The following is a 24,281-nucleotide window of genomic DNA, read 5'->3' as shown; positions in this document are numbered from 1 at the left end:
GAACAAAGCTAGTGGAGGTGATGGAATTCCAGTTGAGCTGTTTCAAATGCTGAGAGATGATGCTGTTAAAGTGCTGCACTCAATATGCCAGCAAATGTGGAAAATTCAGCAGTGGCGACAGGACTGGAAAAGGTCAGTTTTCTTCCCAATCCCAAAGAAGGGCAATGCCAAAGAATGTTCAAGCTACCGTACAACTGCTCATTTCACATGCGAGCAAGATTATGCTCAAAATCTGTCAAGCTAGGCTTAAGCAGTACTTGAAATGAGAACTTGAAGATGTAGGGGATGGGTTTTGAAGAGGAACCAGAGATGAGACTGTCAACATTCCCTGAATCATGGAAATAGAAAAGGAGTTCTAGGAAAAACACCTGCTTTGCAACCCACTCCAGTATTCTTGCCTGGAAAAGTCCATGGACAGAGGAGCCTGGCGGGCTGCAGTCCATGGGGTTACATGACTGAGCGTGTGTGCGCGAGGGTGGAGGGAGACGGGTTGGTAGCAATGAAGTGGTAGGACTAAAAAAAAAAAAAAGAAAAGAAAAACACCTGCTTCATTGACTACACTGAAGCCTTTGACTATGGATCACAACAAAATGTAGAAAATCCTTAAAGAGATGGGAATACTAGACCACATTACCAGTCTCCTGAGAAACCTGTATTGGAGTTAAGAAACAACAGTGATGGAATAAACAGACAGGGAATAAAGGACTGATTCAAAATTGGGAAAGAGTATGAAAAGACTGTATCTTGTCACCCTACTTATTTAACTTCTATTCAGAGTACATCATGTGAAATGCCAGGCTGGATGAATCACAGGCTGGAATGAAGACTGTCAGGAGAAATATCAACAGTCTCTACACAACTACTACTCTAAAGGCAGAAAATAAATAGTAACTAAAGAGCCTCTGATGGGGGTGAAAGAGGACAGTGAAGAAGCTGGCTTGAAAGTCAACATTCAGAAAAGAAGCTGGCTTGAAAGTCAACATTCAGAAAACTAAGATCATGGCATCTGGTCCCACCACTTCATGGCAAATATTAATAGAAGGGGAAAAAGTGACAGATTTTATTTTCTTGAGCTCCAGAGTCACTGTGGATGGAGACTGCAGCCATGAAATTAAAAGCGACTTGCTCCTTGAAAGAAAAGCTATGACAAACCTAGACAGCATATTAAAAAGCCAACATATCACTACGCCAATGAAGGTCTATCTAGTTTGGTTTTTCCAGTAGTCAGGTACAGATATGAGAGTTCGTTCATAAAGGCGGCTGAATGATGAAGAATTGATGCCTTCAATTTGTGGTGTTGGAGAAGACTTTTGAGAACCCCTTGGACTGCAAGGAGATCAAACTAGTCAGTCCTAAAGGAAATCAATCCTGAATGTTCATTGGAAGAACTGTTGCTGAAGCTGAAGCTCTGTACTTTGGCCACCTGATGCGAAGAGCTGACTCACTGGAAAAGACCCTGATGCTGCGAAAGATTGAGGGCAGGAGGAGAAGGGGATGACAGAGGATGAGATCGTTGGATGGCATCACTGAGGCAACGGCCATGAACTTGGGCAAACTCTGGGAGATGGCTGGGAACAGGGAGACCTGGTGTGCTGCAGTCCATGGGGTGATAAAAAGTTGGACACAACCCAGTGACTGAACAAAGGACAAAGCACCAAAGTTCAAACTGTTACGAGATAGAACCACAAGCAAGGAGCCCTTCTTTATGACCCACTCTTGCAACCATAGCCTAGATATAGTCCTGTTTCTGCACGGTAAATTAGAGTGGAAAGTGTCTGAAGAAATACCCAAGGGCTGTATCTCATTACCTATTACAAAACTCTGCCAAAGTGCTATGATGAGGGTGCTGTGGTAGGCAGATGGGTGACTCTAAAGGAGGCTGGAAGTCCAACTACAGAAGCCTGGGACACAGTATGACTTTATGAAACTCTTCATGGACAGGGGGTTCATGACCCTTCAGAGACACAAACCTTGGCATAGCTATAAGCAGACCAGTCTGAATATGGGAAAGGTGGTCCCAAAAGTAGGGACAAGGTAATGCAGATACAATGGGGGCATCAGCAGCGGGCATATCCTCCACAGTTCCCGCAGCCCCACCACAGCCCAGCCTTGGGACCCAAGCCTGCTCAGGCCCCATGGACGTGACACCAGCATAGCCCATCAGGATGGAGGGGTTGAATGCAGGCCTTTGGGTGTAATTTTCTTTTCTTGTGTGATTTGTATCTTCTCTTGCAGTAGTTTACCTGCAAAGCTAGCTTTGAGTCAGGAGCACAGCCACTTGATCCATCTGTCTGTATAGACCTAAGTATTCCTTTGCACATTCTCTAGACGAGTAACTTAATACACTGGTGAGTAGAACTCCCTGTTGTATCCAGGAAGTCACAGTTCATTAACTTTCTAACTCTCTATTTTTCTAGGCCTCCACCAAACTCTCTGTATATATCCCTATCTATAATTCTGTCTCTCTTTCTCTGGCTATCAATAAATTTCTCTACCTATATTGATATCTATCCATTCATTATCTATACATCCAGTAGTTTCACCACCTATGTTTCTGTTTATATTCATCTCTGAAGTCCATGATTCCAGCTACTTCTGTATCCATCTATCTAGACATTCACAAGGCCTGCGGGGGCCCTAAATGATCCCCACCCTGGAAGAACATCCTGTGGTTGGTAATACTAGAAGAATGCAAAAGTGTGCCTAATTTCAGAGCCTATTTCAAGGCAAAAGTTCTCCTCACAGTTACAACTTGTCAACGAGCCTGGAGAGTTCTTCAGCCTCTCAACCATGAAGACAAACGGACAAGGACAAGCAAAAGGACAACCGAGGCTGCATCTGACAGCAGTCCTCCGCTCCACAAGCAACCATGTTCAAGGGCACGTGGAGAAAACAGAACCCCCTGTGCTGCTACACAGAATGGAGACTCTTAACAGTCTTGCTACAGACACAGCCTGCAGGTTTGTTCAGAGGCAAAAAACCCACCTACCAGGAGATCCCCAAATTGCACTCCGGGCCACTATCCAGAGAAAACCATCCTTCTCCAATATACCTGAACCCCAGTGTCTCCTGCGGGGCTCCCCAGAAGAGTCAAGCATTGGAAACCACCAAAATGTCCATTCACAGATGAATGGATATGGAAGATGGGCTACATACATGCAATGGATGATGACTCAGCCAGAAGCACCAAGAAAATTATGCACATTCTTCCGCATTGATAGTCCCTCAGAGGATCACACTGCCTCAAGGAAATCAGACACAGAAAGATGAAGACCATACATAGTACAGCGTTCAGGTGGAATCCAAAAGCATCACAAATGAACTAGTTTCCCCAACAGAAACAGATTTCCAGCCAGAGATATCAAACTGAGACTTGGCAAATGGATGTCTGGAATGAGGGGAGGGTAACTGAGGAGTTTGGGATGAAAACTTACCAAATTTGAGTGACACAGAGAAATGGATAGATGTGCAGACACAAAGGGAGCTGGAAAGACAGTGGAAGAGTTAGATACAGCTGTAAATATATCAATAAATACATCTTTATGTAGATACATGGATAGATATAAATAAAAATGTATATAAAGACCTAGAGATTCAGAGGTACGAAATCCAGAGATAACGTGAGAGAGAGAGAGCTGGATATAAGGACACTGGATCCATCGAGAGATGGATAAAATAGAAACAAACACAGAGGATGAAAGGACATAGAAATGTAGATAAATAGGTCTACTAACAGCTGCAGAGAGAAAGAGATGAATGTCAACAGAGAGGCAGATCAAGAGCTGGATTCCTGTCAACACTGGTACCTGGAGAAACAGAGATAAAGACACATTCCTGGCTAGATGGACAGAGAGACAGACAGACAGATGGATACAGAGGCAGCTGGATTCACGGGCTTAAAAGATGAACACAGACAGAGAGAAACACAGATAGTGAGACTGATGAATGCACAGATAGTGAATGAACAGAGATGTAAATATAGGTAGAGAAATTTATTGATAGCCAGAAAGAGAAATAGAGACAGAATTATAGATAGGCAGGTACACAGAGAGTTTGGTGGAGGCCTAGAAAGATAGACAGGTAGACAAAGGATAATGAACAACAACCTCCTGTATACAACATGGAACTCTACGCAAACGTATATTAGGTTATTCGTGGAGAGAACGGGTAGAAGAACACCTGCGTCTGTATGGACAGATGGATCGAGTGGCTGTGTGTCTGACAACAAGCTAACCTCGCAGGGAACTCCACTCCAATCGAAAATACAACGTACACGACAGGAGCAAACTACACCCACAGGCCTCTGCTCGACCCCTCCTTCCTGATGGGCTACGCTGGTGTCGCATCCGAGGGGCCTGAGCAGCTGTGGGTCCCCAGGGTGGGCCGTCTCCTGGCTGAGGGAGGTGAGAGCATAGAGATGCACATGGGCCCTTCCCTGGATCTGGAAGGCCTCGTCCTCTGTGCGTGGGACCTCAATCTTCTGATCCAGGCTGGCCCTCCTCCACCCACATGAAGCCTGCTGTCCACCACTGAAGGAAAGTTACAGGGCTCAAAATTGTCTGGAGTTAAAATTCCCCTCGAGGTCCTTCCCACCATTCTATGCAAAACAAAGAACTCTCTCACCTGATAAAAAAAAATGGACAGTAAGGTTGATTACGCCAGCTCCCAGCCAGTCCAGCCTCTGGCCGGTCTCCAAAATTCCTTGCCCCAGCAGTTTCAGAGATAACTACTCCGAACAACGTCGGAGAAGAACAGGTCCCCTGCAGACATTAGCTTCCCACATCCACGCCTTATACACTTACTCTTTTCTTGGGTTAGCACAGCAGCTCACTGATCTGACTGCTGCCCCTTCTCGCCTCATTAAAGTGACCTGTTCCTGTAAAGTGCCGCTCTCGTTCTTTTTCTGAACCTCGCCTTCTCTAATTCCCTTACCCTACACATTTTTGGTGCTGAAACCCGGGAGGTTGAGGTTCCTTCTCGTTCTCCATGGCCAGCTCTTCGAAGCGTGGAAGCCTGCCAAGCTCACTTTCCCACCCAGGCTTTCAAGACCTCCTCGAGAGGACACCCTGTGCCTTTGTGAGCGGGACAAGCCCTGGGTAAGGGCTTTATTGGTTTTCCATGTAAGCCGAGGAATATTGGCCTCTCCCTCTCTCCCTCTTTTCTCTACACTTTCTTTTCGACGAGACCGACCAACTCCAGGACAGAGGCCTTTTGCCATTCGAGTGCTTTACATGCAACACTCCACTTGAGCTGGCCCCTAGATTAAGGTAAGATCCGGACGGTGTTCTAGAGGCTCCCTAGAACTCACTCCCCTCCGGGTCCCAGGGACCCCCGGCCTAGGGCCACTCTGTAGGCGATGGTGGGGGACGCTCCACCTCGACAGAGAGCTCTCTTCTCGTAACTCCTATTGCGACTATGAGTGATGACTCGAGTTCCCAATAGGAGCCTCTGCTTGCCTTTCAATGATGGGGTCTGGCCAATCTGTCCCAAAAGATTCCCCTTCTCGCCTGTGTTCTCAAGAATCTCAAACCACTCTTACTCTCTGAACTCAAAGCTAACCGCTTAGAACAACTCTATACAGATCTGGACTCAATACCAATTAGACAATCAAGACCGCTGGCCTGAGTTCGGGACTTTCGATTTTAATATTTTATCAGATCTCAGTAACTTCCTCAAACGGAACGGCAAACAGTCAGAGGTCCCCTATATTCAAGCCTTCTGAGACCTTAAAAGTCGTCCTTTTCTCTGCAAAGACTGTTCTACCTATCAAATCTTCCTCAGCTCTCTCTCCCCCTCCATTACAAAAGAATCCAAATCTAAAGCCCCTAAAAGGCCCCCTGAAGCCTCAGCCCCCAATTTTGACCAGACAGATGAGCCTCCTCCCTACCGCCCCCCCAAAAAGCTTCCGGAGATAAGACCCCAACCTCTAGCCCTTCCTCCTCCAAAACAAAAAGTGATGACTCCAAAACCCCAAAAGAGATTTCCGCCCCCCTCCATCAGCCAGGACCCGAAGCAAACATATTTCCTCTCAGAGAGGTAGCAGGACCGGAGGGCCCTACATGGGTTCATGTGCCTGTCTCAATTTCTGATATGAGCCAAAATGCAGAAAAAATGAGATCCTTTTCAGAAAATCCTACTAGATACAGAAAAAAATTCCTTCACCTTACACAAACATATCATTTAACCTGGAATGATCTTTATTACATCCTAAATGCCACTTTAATCCCTGATGAAAAAAAAACAGATTTGACAGGCAGCCCAGACTCATGCTGATGAGCTCCATAACCAAGATAGGACTAATCCGGCGGCTGATGATGCGGTCCCTCTAACTGACCCACAGTTGTCATATCCAGCAGGCGATGCCAACATCCAGTACCTGCATCATAGGATCACCTGTTTACTAGAAGAAATGCTAAAAAGCTCTCACATTCATGTTAACTATGTTAAGATTAGGGAAGTGACTCAAGAAAAAGATAAAAATCCTGCCCTTTTTCTTTTACGGCTTACTGAGGCAATCCAAAAATACATTAATCTAGATATTTCCACCCTCGCTGGACTTTTGTACCTACATGTCCAGTTCATAAGCCAGTCAGCCCCCAATATTCACCGAAAACTAGGCCAGTTAAAAAAGGGCCCCCAAAACCCCTCAGCGAGATCTCCTAAAATTAGCCTTTAAAGTTTTCAACAATAGGGAGGAAGAAGCGAAAAAAGAAAAAGAAAAGAAATTAAAAGAAGGCCAAATATGCTTTATTTGCTGCAGCTATCCAAGGAAAAACGTCAACCCCTTTGGCCCATCAACCTCAGCCCACCCATATGAGACCTCGCCCTCCAGACCCCTGCTTCAGATGTAACCCAACGGGACACTGGGCTAAGTCTTGCCCAAAGCCCTGGCCACCCACCAAACCCTGCCCCACCTGCAAACAATGGGGCCACTGGAAAACAGATTGTTCTCAGACACTACCCACCAAATCTCGGGGTCCACCCCAGGCCCAACAACAATGGGCCAGGAACCAGACTCAGGGAGGCCTTGGCACCCCAGACCATGGTTCCTTGGATGAAGTGAGAGATGATCCAGTTGTGCCTGAGTTATTCCAGTGACAGAGCCCAAGCTCCAGACCCCAAGTCCGCCCCATACAGACGGACTCAGGGCTTCGGGTAATTGACACGGTGGCCGGACACAAAGTCTCGTGTCTAACAGACACTGGAGCGGCCTTTTCACTTTTAACCTCCTTTAAGGGCCCTCTCCAGCCTTCAAAAGTGGCCATCAAAGGGGTCTCAGACATCCCTTTTTATCCCCAAATAACCCCTCCTCTCCTTTGTTCCTTTGGCAAAACAACACTAACACATTCTTTTATGATAGTTCCTCAATGCCCAATGACATTGATGGGACGTAATCTTCTGGCCAAGCTACAAACTTCTGTAAACTTCCCATTCTTAGATCCCATCTCAGTTCTTTGCTTCCAAATGGCACCTTAACCCCTGGCCAGCCCTCACTCCCAAAACCTGCCCCTGGTCTTCCCCTGATAGACTCAGGTCTGGGACACTGAAGCCCATCAGTAGCCAGATACCACACCCCGGTGCTGGTCTTTCTTAAAAACCCTCTCAAGTAATAACCCAAACTCAGTATACCCTGACCACAGAATCCCGACAAGGACTTCAAACAATAATCCCAACTCAGAGATTTCGAGCCGTGACACAGACCCCCAGGCCCCAGACCAAGAGAAAACCTCTGTCTCTATCAGGCCTATTAAACTTCTTCTAAGTATGGGTCCCACATTCTGCCCTCCATGCAAAACCTCTACTAAGCTACTCAAAGAAACTTAGATGATCCCTTATTGGCCTCCACCTCTCTCCACACCCCAATACAGACTCTTATCAAACATTTACTATAGGCCCCTTCTCTTTACTTACCTGATTACACCAAGCCTTTTTTCTTTTTTGTACATTCTCAACAAGGACATTAGAGATTCTGTGCCAAAAAAAGGGGGGACATATGGGGCCCTCTGGCTTACTTATCTAAACAACCCGATCTCGTCATGCTCAGATGACCACCTTGTCTCCAGGCCTTACCTGCAACCACCCTCTTAATACCTGAAGCCCAAAAACTAACCCAAAATGCCCCTCTAAATGTATGCTCACCTCATTCTTTCAAAGATTTACTCTCATGGGCCTTTCCTTTCTCTGCCCCCCGCTCGACTACAAATCCTCCACGCACACCACCTCGACCCATCCCTTTCTTTTATGCCTTGTAAATCTCTTAATCCTGCTAGCTTACTCCCTACACCAGATCCAAAAGCAGAACACCTATTTCATGACTGTGTTCAGACCTTAGATATGACACTTAATCCCTTTGACCATATAACTGATCAGCCCCTTACTGACCCCACAGTCCCATCCTGGTTCATAGACGGCAGTGCCCAGAAACAAGCCCCATTCGGGGCTGGATACACTATAGTCCAGGGACAGCCCGACAAAGTCATCCCCCCTCACCTCATCAAGTCAGCCACACTCCCAGCTCACACATCCTCACAGCAGGCTGAACTGATAGCTCTTACACAAGCTTTGACCCTAGCCAAAGACCAGCAGATAAACATTTACCCTGACTCCAAATATGTCTATAACATGTTACATTCTAACACTGTAATCTAGAGAAAGAGATTCCTCACTCAAAAACACACACCTATTCCCAATGCTTCTTTTATTTCTGAACTCCTCCATGCGGCTCAGCTCCCAAAACAAGCTGCTGTAATACCCTGCTGGAGACATCAGCGACATAGTCCTGTCTCCTTTTATAATGATATAACAGATCACGACACAAAACGGCCGGCCACCTCTGTTAGTCCTGTCTTTACTACAGCCTGGACTGATGAGCCTAACAGCCACACATTACTTTCATATTTACATTCCCTCTTCCACCCCTCTACAAAAGTACTTAAGGCTTTCCTTCAAAACTATTAAACTGACTAAAGACGATGTGACTGATTTAAATAATCTGACCCAAACTTGTACCATTTTTTAGCAGACAAATCCTAACATTTGCCCCCTGCTCCTTTCCCCACCCACCAAATTCACAGACATCTTCCTGCACAAGACTGGCAGGTAGATTTCACCCACATGCCACCTGTAAAAAGGGTTAAATTTCTCCCAGTCTTTGTAGATACATCTTCTGGATGGATCGAAGCTTTCCCGACTACTAACAAATGAGCCCCTACTGTGCCTCAGCTTATTCTTACTGAAATCCTCCCGAGGTTTGGAATGCCTCCCTCCCTCCAGCCTGACAAAGGGCCCAAATTCACATCCCAAATCACCCAGACTAGTGCATGAGCCCTAAGTTCCTTGGAGGTTTCACATTCCTTAACATCCCCAGTCTGCCGGGTAAGGTTGAGAGAGCCAACCAAGTCCTAAAAGAAACTCTGACCAAATTAACGATCAGACTTCATCAAGACTAGACTAAACTCCTCCCTTTAGCCCTCTTAAAGGTTGGGGCCTTACCAAAAAACCCCTTAAATATCAGTCCGTTTGAGGCCATGTATGGGAGGCCCATAATACCTTTGGCTCTTCCCCACTCCCAGGACAGTCCCAAACTGCCTTCCCACCTTCCCTTTCCTTTACTTGCCCAGATACGAGATGCCCTTTGGCAACATATAGATAACTTACTCCCTCAACCACACACCAATCTTCCATACCCATCCCTTCAAATAGGAGAGAGTCTATATGACAGTTCAGTCCCACTCAGATCTAACCCCAAAATGGCAAAGACCCTACGTGGTAATTCTGCTGACCCCTACCACTGCAAAATTAAAAGAAATCACCCCTTGGGTACACATCACCCGGTTAAAAAAGGTTACGCAGCCCAGTGGTGAAAATGCTTGCCAAACTAATACTTATCAAGTTTCTCACACAGGCCTTACAACTCTAAAGTTCTCGTAGTTTCCACTGGCCCCAACTGGCGACGGATGAGCCTGTCGGTTTCACGGCTACAATTATTCCCGGAACAACTTCTGGCAGATATCTGGGTCTCGAGTCCTCAAGGAGCCATGCTCAAAAACACTGAAGATTACATCTCCATCCTGTGGCTACAGAAAACCTTTGATAACTTTTGCCCCTTCTCAGACCATTCATTTTTATCATCCTCCTACTCACCTTTGGGCCTTGTTTGTTTAATCTTTTCCAGAGATTCCTCCAAGACCAAATCTGAGCCATTTCCCAAGACTAAGTGAAGACTGTTTAGCTTGAGACCCTGATGGCTAGAATAGAAAATCAACACTACGGGCCTTGGACTTCCTTCCTCCCAGACCACCAACCCCTGACCCTCATTTATCAGCACGAATAAGCCCTGAACATTAATGGCGCCCACCTCTCTTTCTCTCTTTGTATATATTCCTCAGGGGCTGGAATGAGGGAAAGTTACATGGCTCAAAATAGCCTGGAGTTAAAATTCCCCTCCAGGTCCTCCCCACCATTCTATGCAAAACAAAGAACTCTAAACCTGAAGAAAAAAAATGGACATTAAGGCTGATTAAGCTGAGCTCCCAGCCAGTACAACCTTTCGCCAATCTCCCAAATTCCTTGCCCCAGCCCTTTAAGAGATAACTACCCTGAACAACCTTGGAGAAGAACAGGCCCCCTTAGTACAGTAACTTTCCACATACGTGCCTATATATACTTACTCTTTTCTTGGGTTAGTGCACAGCTCACTCACCTGCCCCTTCTCGCCTCATTAAAGGTGATCTGTTCCTGTAAAGTGCCGCTCTCGTTCTTTTTCTGAATCTCGTGTCTCTAACTCCCTTACCCTACACCCACGAACGCTGGACGGCTCCGTGCTGACAGAGCTTTGCAAAGTCACCCTGTCTCCATGTCCGCCGCCCCCCGGCCCCCGCCCCGGGGTTCTGCTTCCCAATTTCAGCCTTCTCCTTTGCACTCGATTCCGCTTCCTAAGACATGGGCCTCAACAGAGCATTTCTGCAGGGGTTCTGATATGACTGGGACTGGGGGCCGGAAGGGTCAAGGGGAGGAAGCAATGACCCTCAAGCCCTCATCGGTTGGTCAAGGCAAACAAACTGTGCAAAGTACAGTCCAACCCAGAAGCACACCTTTTGTTCAGGCTCAGCTTCTCCCCGTTCCTAGATCGGTCGTGAAGAAGTGCTGCCGCCTTGTGGACATTTCTGGGAACAACAACTTTCAAACCTAAATGATCCCCGCCCCCGAGAAACATCCTGTGGTTGGTAATACTAGAGGAATGCAAAAGTGTGCCTAATGTCAGAGCCTATTTCAAGGCGAAAATTCTCCTCACTATTACCACATGTCAACAAGCCTGGGGAGTTCTGCAGCCTCTCAGCCACAAAGACAACCGCCTTGCGAAAGAACAACGGAGGTTGCATCTGGCGCTGGTCCTCCGCTACCTCGACAAACAGCCGACGTTTGAGGCCTCGGGGAGAGAACAGAACCCCCTGTGCTGCTGCACAGAATGGAGACTCTTAACAGTCTTGCTACAGACACAGCCTGCAGGTTTGTTCAGAGGCGAAGAATCCACCTACCAGGAGATCCCCAAATCGCACTCTGGGGCCACTATCCAGAGAAAACCATCCTTTTCCGATACACCTGAACCCCAGTGTCTCCTGCAGGGCTCCCCAGAAGAGTCAAGCATTGGAAACCACCAAAATGTCCATTCACAGATGAATGGATATGGAAGATGGGCTACATACATGCAACGGATGATGACTCAGCCAGAAGCACCAAGAAATTATGCCAGTTCTTCCGCATTGATAGTCCCTCAGAGGATCACCCTGCCTCAAGGAAATCAGACGCAGAAAGATGAAGACCATACATAGTACAGCGTTCAGGTGGAATCCCAAAGCATCACAAATGAACTAGTTTCCCTGAAAGAAACACATTCCCAGCCACAGACATCAAACCGAGACTTGGCAAAGGGATGTCTGGAATAAGGGGAGGGTAACTGAGGAGTTTGGGATGAAAACTTACCAAATTTGAGTGACACAGAGAAGTGGATAGATATGCAGACACAAAGGGAGCTGGAAAGACAGGGAAGAGTTAGATACAGCTGTAAATATATCAATAAATACATGTTTATGTACACACATGGGTAGATATAAATACATAAAAATGTATATAAAGACCTAGAGATTCAGAGGTACAAAATCCAGAGATAAGGTGAGAGAGATAGAGCTGGATATAAGGACACTGGATCCATCGAGAGATGGATAAAATAGAAACAAACACAGAGGATGAAAGGACATAGAAATGTAGATAAATAGGTCTACTAACAGCTGCAGAGAGAAAGAGATGAATGTCGACAGAGAGGTAGATCAAGAGCTGGATTCCTGTCGACACTGGTACCTGGAGAGAGAAACAGAGATAAAGACACATTCCTGGCTAGATGGACAGAGAGACAGACGGACAGATGGACACAGAGGCAGCTGGATTCATGGGCTTAAAAGATGAACACACACAGAGAGAAACACAGATAGTGAGACTGATGAATGCACAAACAGTGAATGAACGGAGATGTAAATATAGGTAGAGAAATTTATTGATAGCCAGAAAGAGAAATAGAGACAGAATTACACATAGGCAGGTACACAGAGAGTTTGGTGGAGGCCTCAAAAGATAGACAGGTAGAGACATAAAGGATAATGAAAAGCAACCTCCTGCATACAACATGGAATTCTACGCAAACGTATATTAGGTTATTCGTGGAGAGAACGGGTAGAAGAACACCTGCGTCTGTATGGACAGATGGATCGAGGGCTATGCACCTGACAACAAGCTAACCTCGCAGGGAACTCCACTCCAATCGAAAACACAACGTACACGACAGGAGCAAACTACACCCACAGGCCTCTGCTCGACCCCTCCTTCCTGATGGGCTACGCTGGTGTCGCATCCGAGGGGCCTGAGCAGCTGTGGGTCCCCAGGGTGGGCCGTCTCCTGACTGAGGGACGTGAGAGCATGGAGATGCACATGGGCCCTTCCCTGGATCTGGAGGGCCTCGTCCTCTGTGCGTGGGACCTCAATCTTCTGATCCAGGCTGGCCCTCCTCCACCCACACGCAGCCTGCTGTCCACCACAAATGCTGGATGGCTCCGTGCTGAAAGAGCTTTGCAAAATCACCCTGTCTCCATGTCCCCCCCACCCCCCCGGGTTCTGCTTCCCAATTTCGGCCTTCTCCTTTGCACTCAATTCAGCTTCTTAAGACATGGGCCTCCACAGAGCATTTCTGCAGGGGTTCTGATATGACTGGGACTGGGGGCCGGAAGGGTCATGGGGAGGAAGCAATGACCCTCAAGCCCTCATCGGTTGGTCATGGCAAACAAACTGTGCAAAGTACAGTCCAACCCAGAAGCACACCTTTTGTTCAGGCTCAGCTTCTCCCCGTTCCTAGATCGGTCGTGAAGAAGTGCTGCCGCCTTGTGGACATTTCTGGGAACAACAACTTTCAAACCTGGTGCTTCAGGCTGTAGACATTCACAAGGCCTGCCGGGAGGCCCTAGATGATCCCTGCCCTGTAGAAACATCCTGTGGTTGGTAATACTAGAGGAATGCAAAAGTGTGCCTAATGTCAGAGCCTATTTCAAGGCGAAAATTCTCCTCACTATTACCACATGTCAACAAGCCTGGGGAGTTCTGCAGCCTCTCAACCACAAAGACAACCGCCTTGCGAAAGAACAACGGAGGTTGCATCTGGCGCTGGTCCTCCGCTACCTCGACAAACAGCCGACGTTTGAGGCCTCGGGGAGAGAACAGAACCCCCTGTGCTGCTGCACAGAATGGAGACTCTTAACAGTCTTGCTACAGACACAGCCTGCAGGTTTGTTCAGAGGCGAAGAATCCACCTACCAGGAGATCACGACATCGCACTGCCAGGCTGCTATCGCGATAAATCCATCCTCCGTCACACTGCCTGCTATCTCGATAAATCCACCCTCCCTCCCATCACACTGCCTGGCTGCTATCGCGATAAAGCCATCCTCCATCACACCTGAACCCCAATGTCTCTGGCAGCCCTCCACAGAAGAGCCAAGCGTCGGAAAACACCAAAATGTCCATTCACAGATGAATGGATATGGAAGACGGCCTACATACCTGCAATGGATGATGACTCAGACAGAAGCACCAAGAAAATCACGCCAGTTCTTCCGCATTGATAGCCCTTTCAGATGATCACACTGACTCAAAAAGAAATCAGACAGAAAGATGAATAGCATACATAGTACAGCGTTCAGGCAGAATCCAAAAGCATCACGAATAAACCAATTTACCCAACAGATGCAGACTGCCAGACAGAGACGTCAAACTGAGATTTGGCAAAGGGACATTTGGAATGACGGGAGAGGTAATTGAAGAGGTTTGATTAAAACAAACCAAATTTGAGTGACATAGGGAGGTGGATATATATGCTGAAAAAACGGAGGTGGAGATGTGGAAAGATAAAACTTCTGGATCAATAGGTACAGCTGTAAATATAGGGACAGGTAATTGTTTATGTAGATACATTGGTAGATATAAATAGTAATCTCTATCAATAGACAGCTACACAGAGATTCAGAGATAAAATCTAAGATACGGTGGTATAGAAATAGTTGGATATAGAAAGATTGGATCCATGTATGAGTGGATCATATATATGATCACATAGGTATATAAACAAAGCTAGTCAAGGTGATGGAATTACAGTTGAGCTATTTTAAATCTTAAAATATGATGTCAAAGTGCTGCACTAAATATGCCAGAAAATTTGGGAAAGTCAGCAGTGGCCACACAGCTAGAAAATTCAGTGTTCATTCCAGTCCCAAGAAGGGCAAAGCTAAAGAATGTTCAAACTACCTCACAACTGCATTCATTTCACATGCTAGAAAAGTAATGCTCAAAACTTCCCAAGTTAAGTCTTCAACAGTACGTGAACCAAGAACTTCAGCTGTTCAAGCTGGATTTAAAAAAGCTGAAGAGTTAGAGATCAAATTGCCAACATCGCTGGATCACAGAAAAAGCAAAAGAATTCCAGAATAACATCTACTTCTGCTTCATTGACTAAAGCCTTTGTGTGGATCACAATAAACTGTGGAAAATTCTTAGAGAGATGGAAATACCAGACCACCCCGACCTGCCTCCTGAGAAATCTGTATGCAGGTCAAGAAGCAACAGTTACAACCAGACATGGAACAATGGTCCGGTTACAAATTGGGAAAGTAGTATGTCAAGGCTATATATTGTCACCTTGTTTATTTAACTTATACGCAGAGTACATCATGTGAAATGCTTAGACAAATGAAGCAAAGCTGGAATCAAGACTGCAGGGAGAAATAACAATAACCTCAGATATGCAGATGACACCACCCTTATGGCTGAAAGCAAAGAGGAACTAAAGAGCTTCTTGATGAAAGTGAGAGAGGAGAGTGAAAAAGCTGGCTTAAAACTGAACATTCAGAAAACTAAGATCATGGCATCCAGCCCCATCACTTCATGGCAAACAGATGGAGAAACAATGCAAAGTGTCAGACTTTATTTTCTTGGACTCCAAAATCACTGCAGATGGTGACTGCAGCCATGAAATAAAAAGACACTTGCTCATTGAAAGAAAAGCTATGACAAACCTACACAGTGTATTAAAAAGCAGAGACACTGGTCAGGGAACTAAGATCCCACATGCCTTGTGAAGCAGACAAAAAATAAATGAAAATAAAATTTTGGGTTGGGGAATTAAAAGAAAAAAAAAAGCAGAGACATTACTTTGCTGACAAAGGTCCATTTAGTCCAACCTATGGTTTTTCCAGTAGTCATGTATGTATGTGAGAGTTGGGCCATAAAGAAGGCTGAGCACCAAAGAATTGATGCTTTTGAATTGTGGTGTTGGAGAAGACTCTTGAGAGTCCCTTGGACTGCAAGGAGATCCAACCAGTCCATCCTGAAGGAGATCAGTCCTGAATATTCACTGGAGGGACTGATGCTGAAGCACCAGTACTTTGGCCACCTGATGCGAAGAGCTGACTTATTAGAAAAAACCCTGATTCTGGGAAAGACTGAAGGCAGGTGAAGAAGGATATGACAGAGGATGAGATGGTTGGATGGCATCACCGGCTCGATGGACATGAGTTTGAGCAAGCTCTGGGAAATGGTGATGGACAAGGAAGCCTGGTGTGCTGTAGTCCATGGGGCTGCAAAGAGTTGGACACGATTGAGCAACTGAACTGAACTGACTGTGTGTAAGACATTGTTCAGGCCTCATGGAGTTTACAGTCTAGTGGGAGACTGTAGAAAGATCACAACTATTTATGACCAGAGCTGGGGAGAAGAGCAGTAGGACCCGAATCAGGAAGCTGTTCTTGAAGGATGAGTAGTTCACCAGGCAGAGAAAGTGCTCTTACCCACCTCTGATTGGAGGTTGCTGGAACTTAAAAGAGGTAGGCTCAGACTGACTCTTAGAAATCTGCAATGGGCGTAAGCTAATATTCTAACACACAGGCCGCATTTCACATGGCGCACACTCCTCTTCTAGTCCCTAAACACCTCTCTCAGGTGCACCAGGGCTGAGGGCTCTCACTGCAGTCTCTTCCACTCCTCCCGGCCCCCCTCACTCGTGGTGTTATCCTACCTAGCGTTTCTGACAACCTTTCCCTTTTCTGCTCCACACAGGCACACACAGGGAATGCAGGTCAAACTCACAGTGACTTGAATCTAGAACATCTAACAATGCATCTGCCCCCAGAGCAGACTGGAATCCGGGACACTGGTCACCCAGGATCAGTCCCACCTCAAGAGCAGCCCATCTGATGCCCCAGATTCCTGCTTCTCACTGAGGCTTAACATTGTGGGCACAGCTCTGCTGCTCCAATTTCCATCCAGAATATAGTCCCTTTTCCAAAATCAGACTTGCAGAGCCTGACAGGAAACACCAATTCACATTCCGTTTAAAATGATCACTTAAACCACCATGCAAGGAAAAAAATGTCCTGCCAAGGCTCCGCCCCCATTCTTGGTCATCCTTCTCAGAGCAAGCAGCTCAGAGACCAGAGTTCTGATGAAGTTCTGGAAACTTTGTCACCTTTGTGACTGGATCTGGCATTTATAATTTTTGATGCTCAAACTCAGATTAAAGAGAGGAAAAGTGAAAGTGAAAGTCGCTCAGTCGTGTCCGACTCTTTTGTGACCCCACGGACTATACAGTCCACGGAATTCTCCAGGCCAGAATACTGGAGTGGGTAGCCTTTCCCTTCTCCAGGGGATCTTCCCAACCCAGGGATCGAACCCAGGTCTCCCTCATTGCAGGTGGATTCTTTACCAGCTGGGCCACAAGGGAAGCCCAAGGGAAGGAGAGGAAAGGACTTGAAATTTGGTGGGTAGATTTTATCTTTTTTATCCATGATAATGAAAGAGAAGAAACAAAGATAATCTCTACTCCCATGAAGGCAAGTCTGAACTCTAAATCCTCCTGGTAAAGATGAACACAGAATAGCCAGTCCCCAACACTGAATACGCAGTCCCCAGAAGATCACAGCAATCAACTCTTATAATGTGTGGATCTTAGCAGTGTCTTACCTGTGAGCATGCAGTAGATCCTCATGAAACACTCCTTTCATGAATGAATACTTGTTGTCCCCCACAACAGTCTTGCTCAGACTCTGCTGCTTTCCCCAGGTCCTGCTCAACTGGCAGCTGGCGAGCAGAGAAGGTCATCTTTTCAGAAGGTGGTGGTGGGCTTCACTGGGAACAGCAGTATTTGTGTTCAGACAGGGTGGTTTTGTGTAAGGCACTCAGGCGTTATTCCTGATTTCTCTAGATTAATCCTGCTGGAAATGAGGTCTGGGGTAAGCAACTTCAGTGGTCATTCAAATGTCAAATTAATGACCTTCATCCCTGATTTGGACAGTCATAACCTCCGAGTATGGAGCCCTAGTATTTGTTTTTTAATGAGATCCTTAAGTGATAGCTATAGATGGGAAATTCTGATAAGCAATCTTCAAAGTCATTTTCATCTTTGACTCCCCACTGGGATCATCTGTGTATTCTTTAGAACTACCCCCAGACCTTCTGTCAATTAGTCTTTGGCAGGGTCCAGGATCAGTGATATCTTAACGAAGTGGCCCAGGTTATTCCATCGTGAGGCTGGGTAAACACTGGGAGGATCCAGATTCATTTCTGAGACCCAGTGGAGGGTCTGGGCCCTGGGGAAGCCTGCTCCACACAGAGGTGAATGGGGGACAGTCAGTCTGCCTCATGTTCCCGGTGTCACAGAGGATATGCAGGTGTCTCTAGGAGACAAGGGAGGACAAACTCCATGAAGGAGCTCTGTACATGCACAGATTGTCTCAGGCCCCCCCAAGCAATGGAAGAAGAGTTAGAACATACCTCGCTGGGTGTGGGGAAGCCTTTGGTTCTCACTCCGATTGCCATGGAAGATCACGGGAGTAAAAGGAAAACCCTTAGAGGACTGAGGAGCAGGATATGAGTGGAGCAGGAGAGGTACCTCTGTGACGGCAAGACATATAAACCTGGACTTCTCAAAGTAATTCCCATTGAAGCAGAGGTTCCCAAACAACATTTTAAAGCCTCGGTTTCTCCTTCGCCTTTGGACATCATCCCTGCGCAATCTGCTTTATTCATCCCCACCTACCTGGGTGCAATACCGTTGTCTCCTTTTCTTCACATCCCAGGGCTCCTTTCTTTGCTCAAAAAAGGTAACCAGGTTCAGCTTAGAGACAGCAAGACCTGTTTATTAAAAAAAAAAAAAAGGAACATGACTCATACCCGAGGTTCTACAATTTCCAATCTAGTACAGTGTTCAGTAGAGAAGATAGGCCACTGTAAGTTTTAGAAAATTTCATCAAATAGTATTTCCTGACAGCCCCTTTAAAACACTTAGGAAGCATTTCTATTTTTTTTCCCATTTATTTTTATTAGTTGGAGGCTAATTACTTTACAATATTGTAGTGGTTTTTGCCATACACTGACATGAATCAGCCATGGATTTACATGTGTTCCCCATCCCGCTCCCCCCTCCCACCTCCCTCCCCATCCCATCCCTCTGGGTCTTCCCAGTGCACCAGCCCCGAGCACTTGTCTCATGCATCCAACCTGGGCTGGTGATCTGTTTCACGCTTGATAATATACATGTTTCAATGCTGTTCTTTCAGATCATCCCACCCTTGCCTTCTCCCATAGAGTCCAAAAGTCTGTTCTATACACCTGTGCCTCTTTTTCTGTCCTGCATATAGGATTATCGTTACCATCTTTTTAAATTCCATATATATGCGTTAGTATACTGTATTGGTGTTTGTCTTTCTGGCTTACTTCACTCTGTATAATGGGCTCCAGTTTCATCCGTCTCATTAGAACTGATTCAAATGTATTCTTTTTAACGGCTGAGTAATATTCCATGGTGTATATGTACCACAGCTTCCTTATCCATTCATCTGCTGATGGGCATCTAGGTTGCTTCCATGTCCTGGCTACTATAAACAGTGCTGTGATGAACACTGGGGTGCACGTGTCTCTTTCAGATCTGGTTTCCTCGGTGTGTATGCCCAGGAGTGGGATTGCTTTAGGAAGCATTTCTAATCTGTAGTTCCTTAACTCTACTTCCAAGTAGTATCCAATCAAATCTGAGGAATGCACGTGTACACACGTGGCTGAGTCCCTCTGCTGTTGACCTGAACCATCACAGCCAAAACAAAATAAAAAAGTTTTTTTTTAAAAAGGAATAGATATCTGATTTCAAGGCATGGGCAACATCTCATTTCATTTTAAACATCTAGAATGATCACTGATCAAGAGTGAAAGAGCCAGATCAACTCAAGACATGAGGACAAGATGAGACATCCTGAAGATTCTTTTCTGCATCAACAAACCCCTGTTTCCTTAAAATGATTTCACTTCTCACCTGTGCTGATTGCAGCATTTTAAGGTACCTGAATATATACTATAGGACTCTTGTTTTGTTTTCCTGGAGATACAAACTGTAACAAAACGAATTCCTGTACATGACTGTGGAATAAAATTGTAATTTACAGAACATTTACTTACAAAAGCCTGAACAAAGGTGAGAGCCTCCACTCTTCAAAGCCATTTACAAGGAAAGGAAAATGAAGCAGTCAGGGGAGTGTTCACATGAAATGTGGTGGGCTTTAACACCCATCTCTCAGTAAATCCCTCCAAGACCCTATTAACGATGACGGGAAAATCATTAGCTTTTCAGTCAAGGAACCTGGGCAGACAGCCCCTGAATCAAACGAATAAAATTAACATTAGCTGTAATGGGACAAATTGGTATCAGCTGACCAATGCACGCATCATCAGTGCTGGGATAGTTTTGACAAAAAACAATGACGAGGGCAAAGAAAAAAACATTAATCTAGGATATCCCCAGAGGTCCAGTGGTTAAACCTCTGCCTTCCAATGCAGCGGGTGTGGGTTCAATCCCTAGTTGGAGAATTAAGATCCCACATGCTATGCAGTTTGGCAAAAAAATTAATTAATCACGAGAGCAGGTTAAACACACAAAACCATATATTACTGTCATGTCCTGTACTTGGGTCTATTTTAAATAGGAAGTCCTTCCTTGAGGCAACTGAGAGCTCTCTTTTTCAGAACTTTGAGTTATTCTAAGACATATAGCAGCAGCTTTACAGCGGCACTTTCATTATCCTTGCCTACACATACTGATGCTACATCCAGACAGGACCTAGACATTACATATTCTCCTTCTTCACTGATATGCCAGGACCCACCCTCACAACTGGTGGGAATCTTGTGTATCAACACATCCCCAAGTTGACCTGACAAAAAGGGAACATTTTCAACATTTGCACATTGCTAATTCATGGCAGGAATTCCTCATGCTCTGAAGAGAACTTGGATGGAGAAAATGGAGAGAAGGCGATGGGCTATGAGAGGAATATCCTAAAGAGCTAACCTGGAGTATTACCAGAAAAAAAAAACAAAAAAAAAACTAAATTTGTCAGCACCACCAAAGGTCAGAAGTAAATGTTCACGATTTCTAAGTACAAGGGATCTCAGTAAGAAAGGGGGACACAAAAAAAAAAAAAAGAAAGGGGGACACAGCCTCTGATGTGGATCACAAATTTTACCTTAAAACCTGCCATTTCTTCCTCTTCCTCCTCCATTTCTAGGCTTCTTTCTCTGGCCATATTATGCAGAGAAATCCCACCTGTTCCTCTTTGAAGGCATCAGCTCTGCACTTCCACCTGCTCCCATGCTCTGAGGCAGGTGACCTCTGAAATGCAGAAAGGCCACAGCTCCCCATCTTTTGTCATGTGACGGATTCAGGAAAAAAATGAGCTCCTCCATCTCCTTTCCCGTTTTCCTAAGACCCTCTGTCTCAGAGTCAGCCGCTAAAGCTGCGACAGCAATGGGGACTGTGGGTGGCACTGGCCTGACCCACCCACACAGACCATTACCTTTCCTCAAGCCAAAGGCTGGACTCAACTCTCAGCGCCTCTAACTCAACACAGAGCCAATGACAGGCAGAGCAAAATTAAAGATAAATGGATGCAGAAGAAAATGGCAACCCACTCCAGTATTCTTGCCTGGGAAATCCCACGGACAGAGGAGCCTGGCGGGGTGCAGTCCGTGGCGTTACAAGAGTCGGACACAATTTGGCAACTAAACAACATTTTGATGTATAATAAAAACAAAACGTCTGCTCAAAAAAAATAAATAAAAAGAAATGACATTTCTACATTAACTGAAATGGTTTATGCACATCCTTCACAAAGTATTTCTAAGATCCTTATTAAAGATAAAATGGAAAAAACACAAACTTCTCAAGTGCTAGAATCTCAAAGAAAGCATCTGAACCAGTAAAGATCAGAAGTCAGAGGATAAATGGATAGCAGACAACTAGGAAGGACACTGCCTGGGTGTTTTTGGGAAAAATAAAAAAATCTTAACCTGAAACAATCATGGAAATGTCACTTTTTTTGCGAATTTCAATCAATACAAACTTCCCATATTCTGTGTTCCTAACAGTTCATTTAAATAGCAAGACTTTCCTAATGATAGAAAATAGACTCTCCGACTTTTTTAGAACATTATGAGGGATTCAAGATTACTAAGGTCATCCTGTTTATATGAGCATTTTCCTTTTTTAAACTTTTTACTTTGTATTGGAGCATATATAGTTGATTAACGATGTTGTATTATTTTCAGGTGTACTGTAAGTCATTTATATGTGCATCTTCTCAATCCTGTTCCAAATAAAAAATCTATCCAGACATAATCACTACATTTTCTCCCACTTACCTAAAATCCAAACACCTAAACCCAACTCAATGGGAATACTAGTACATTCCCTTGCTGATGTCTCACTAAGGGAATATTTTTAATATTTGAAAGTTATAAACTCATAGTGGGAATTCTTCATCCTTTATAAGTAGGATGGATTCAGACAAAGGAGAAAAGGTTCTGGGACAAAAGAGTATTTTAAAGAGCTGGCCATGACCATTACAAGAATAAAAGGGAAAAAAATCAGGTTGAAAACCACCTCACTAGGCAAGAAATCAGGGAAGAATTAATGATTTGTACATTCTCAATCCATGGCATTTCAGGAGGCAAAGGGGACACAGCCTCTAAACCAGGACAAGGTATTTACCTGGTGACGACGGTCTAGTCACTGTGTCCGACTCTTGCTACCCCACGGACTGTAGCCCACCAGGCTCCTCTGTCCGTGGGTTTTCCCAGGCAAGAATACTGGAGTGGGTTGCCATTTCCTCCTCCAGGGCATCTTCCCAACCCAGGAATCGAACCCAGGTCACCTGCACATTTACCTGAGATGCTGCCATTTTCTCCTCTTCCTCCTGCTCCGAGTTGTCTTCTCATCAATATTGTGCTGAGGTGGGGCTTCCCTGACGGTCCAGTGGTTAAGATTCCACGCTTCCAATGCAGGGGGTGTGGGTTCTGGTCGGGGAACTGGGATCCCGCATGCTGTGGGGTTTGGCCAGAAAGTTAAAAAAAAACAAATATGTTGAGGGATGACCTCAGCATATTGAGATTATGCCTTGAATGGCGTCAGCACAGCTCCTTCACCGCTTTCCCTCACGCCCACAAGCCAAACTTTCACAGCCCAACTTGGAAAGGTGAAAAGGCCAGGCTCTCCACTCCTTTGTCTTGAGAGAGATTCAGAAAAAAACAGGTCCTGCATGGAGACCAAGCTGTGAGCTTGTCCTTTGTTGTCTACACGCTTCTCTCTTCATAAATGTCCCAAACACTGCAGGCAGGGTATGTGGGCTGCACTGGCCTCCCTGTCCAAGCCTATGTACAGCAGACTGTTGCCTCTTTCTGAAGTCGGCCCCAGCTCTTACAGATGTACGCGGGAGACCACGCGCTTAACCCTGGCCTCGCCTCGGAATCACCTGGAGCACCCAGTTAAAGCAACACTGACTCGCCCACAGGACCAATAGGCAGGCTCTGGGAAGCACACAGGTGATGCTCCTTCTTAACACTGGTCATGTGATCCTAACAGGCACTCACTTATACACTGAATACGGGTATACGTAATCCCTGCATATTTTGAATAGCTATCTCACATGCTGTTTCATTTTGTGCAGTTTTTCCCAGTTTCCAGGCTGAGTTTATTTTTAAGAAAATGCATTATTTCAGATACATAATTGCACACTTGGGGCGCCCTTTCATCCCTGAATTACTTAAGAGGCTTCTCCTTAATACTGCCTGCTCCACTACATGAGTAAGATTATATTTATACATGTACTTATATAAGCACACAAACATGCATTTACAGTTGTATTGTGATTTACTGCTCCTTCTGGAGCATAAAACTGTATCATATGCCATTCTCTTATAAATGTCTGTTTAATAATTATACTCAGGAATTACACAGGAAAGAATAAACTAAAAACTGACCAGTGTGCAAATACAATTTATATTCATATATCTCAGAAGATTAGGAAATCCTCTAATAATTATAAAAGAAAAACAAAACGGGGATTTCCCTGGCAGTCCAATGGTTAAGACTTCACCTTCCAATGTAAGGGGTGCAGGTTCGATCCCAGGTCAGGGAGCTAAGATCATACTTGCCTCAGGGCCAAAAATCCAAAACATAAAAGCTACAGAAGTAATACTGTAACAAATTCAAGAGACTTAAAAAAAAAAAAAATGGCTCATGTTAAAAAAATCTTTAAAAATAAAATAAAAGGAGTTCCCTGGTGATCTAGTGGTTGGGATCCAGCATTTTCACTGCCATGGCCTGGGTTCAGTCCCTGGTCAGGGAACTGAGATTCCGAAGCTGCGTA

The 24,281-nt window shown here is 45.3% G+C and overlaps 1 long non-coding RNA gene across 1 annotated transcript in view; it reads right to left on the bottom strand.

The window, feature by feature from the left end:
- Positions 1–14,189, bottom strand: part of LOC122682497 — a 31,548-nt gene extending 17,359 nt beyond the window's left edge. The window contains exon 1 of the long non-coding RNA XR_006337402.1: positions 14,104–14,189. This is a non-coding gene — a long non-coding RNA (uncharacterized LOC122682497). The remainder of the gene's footprint in view (positions 1–14,103) is intronic.
- Positions 14,190–24,281: the final 10,092 nt, after the last annotated feature.

The sequence above is a fragment of the Cervus elaphus genome, chromosome 24, assembly GCF_910594005.1.
Source record: "Cervus elaphus chromosome 24, mCerEla1.1, whole genome shotgun sequence".
Classification (NCBI taxonomy): Eukaryota; Metazoa; Chordata; class Mammalia; order Artiodactyla; family Cervidae; genus Cervus; species Cervus elaphus.
This window is presented reverse-complemented; position numbering and strand designations above follow the sequence as displayed.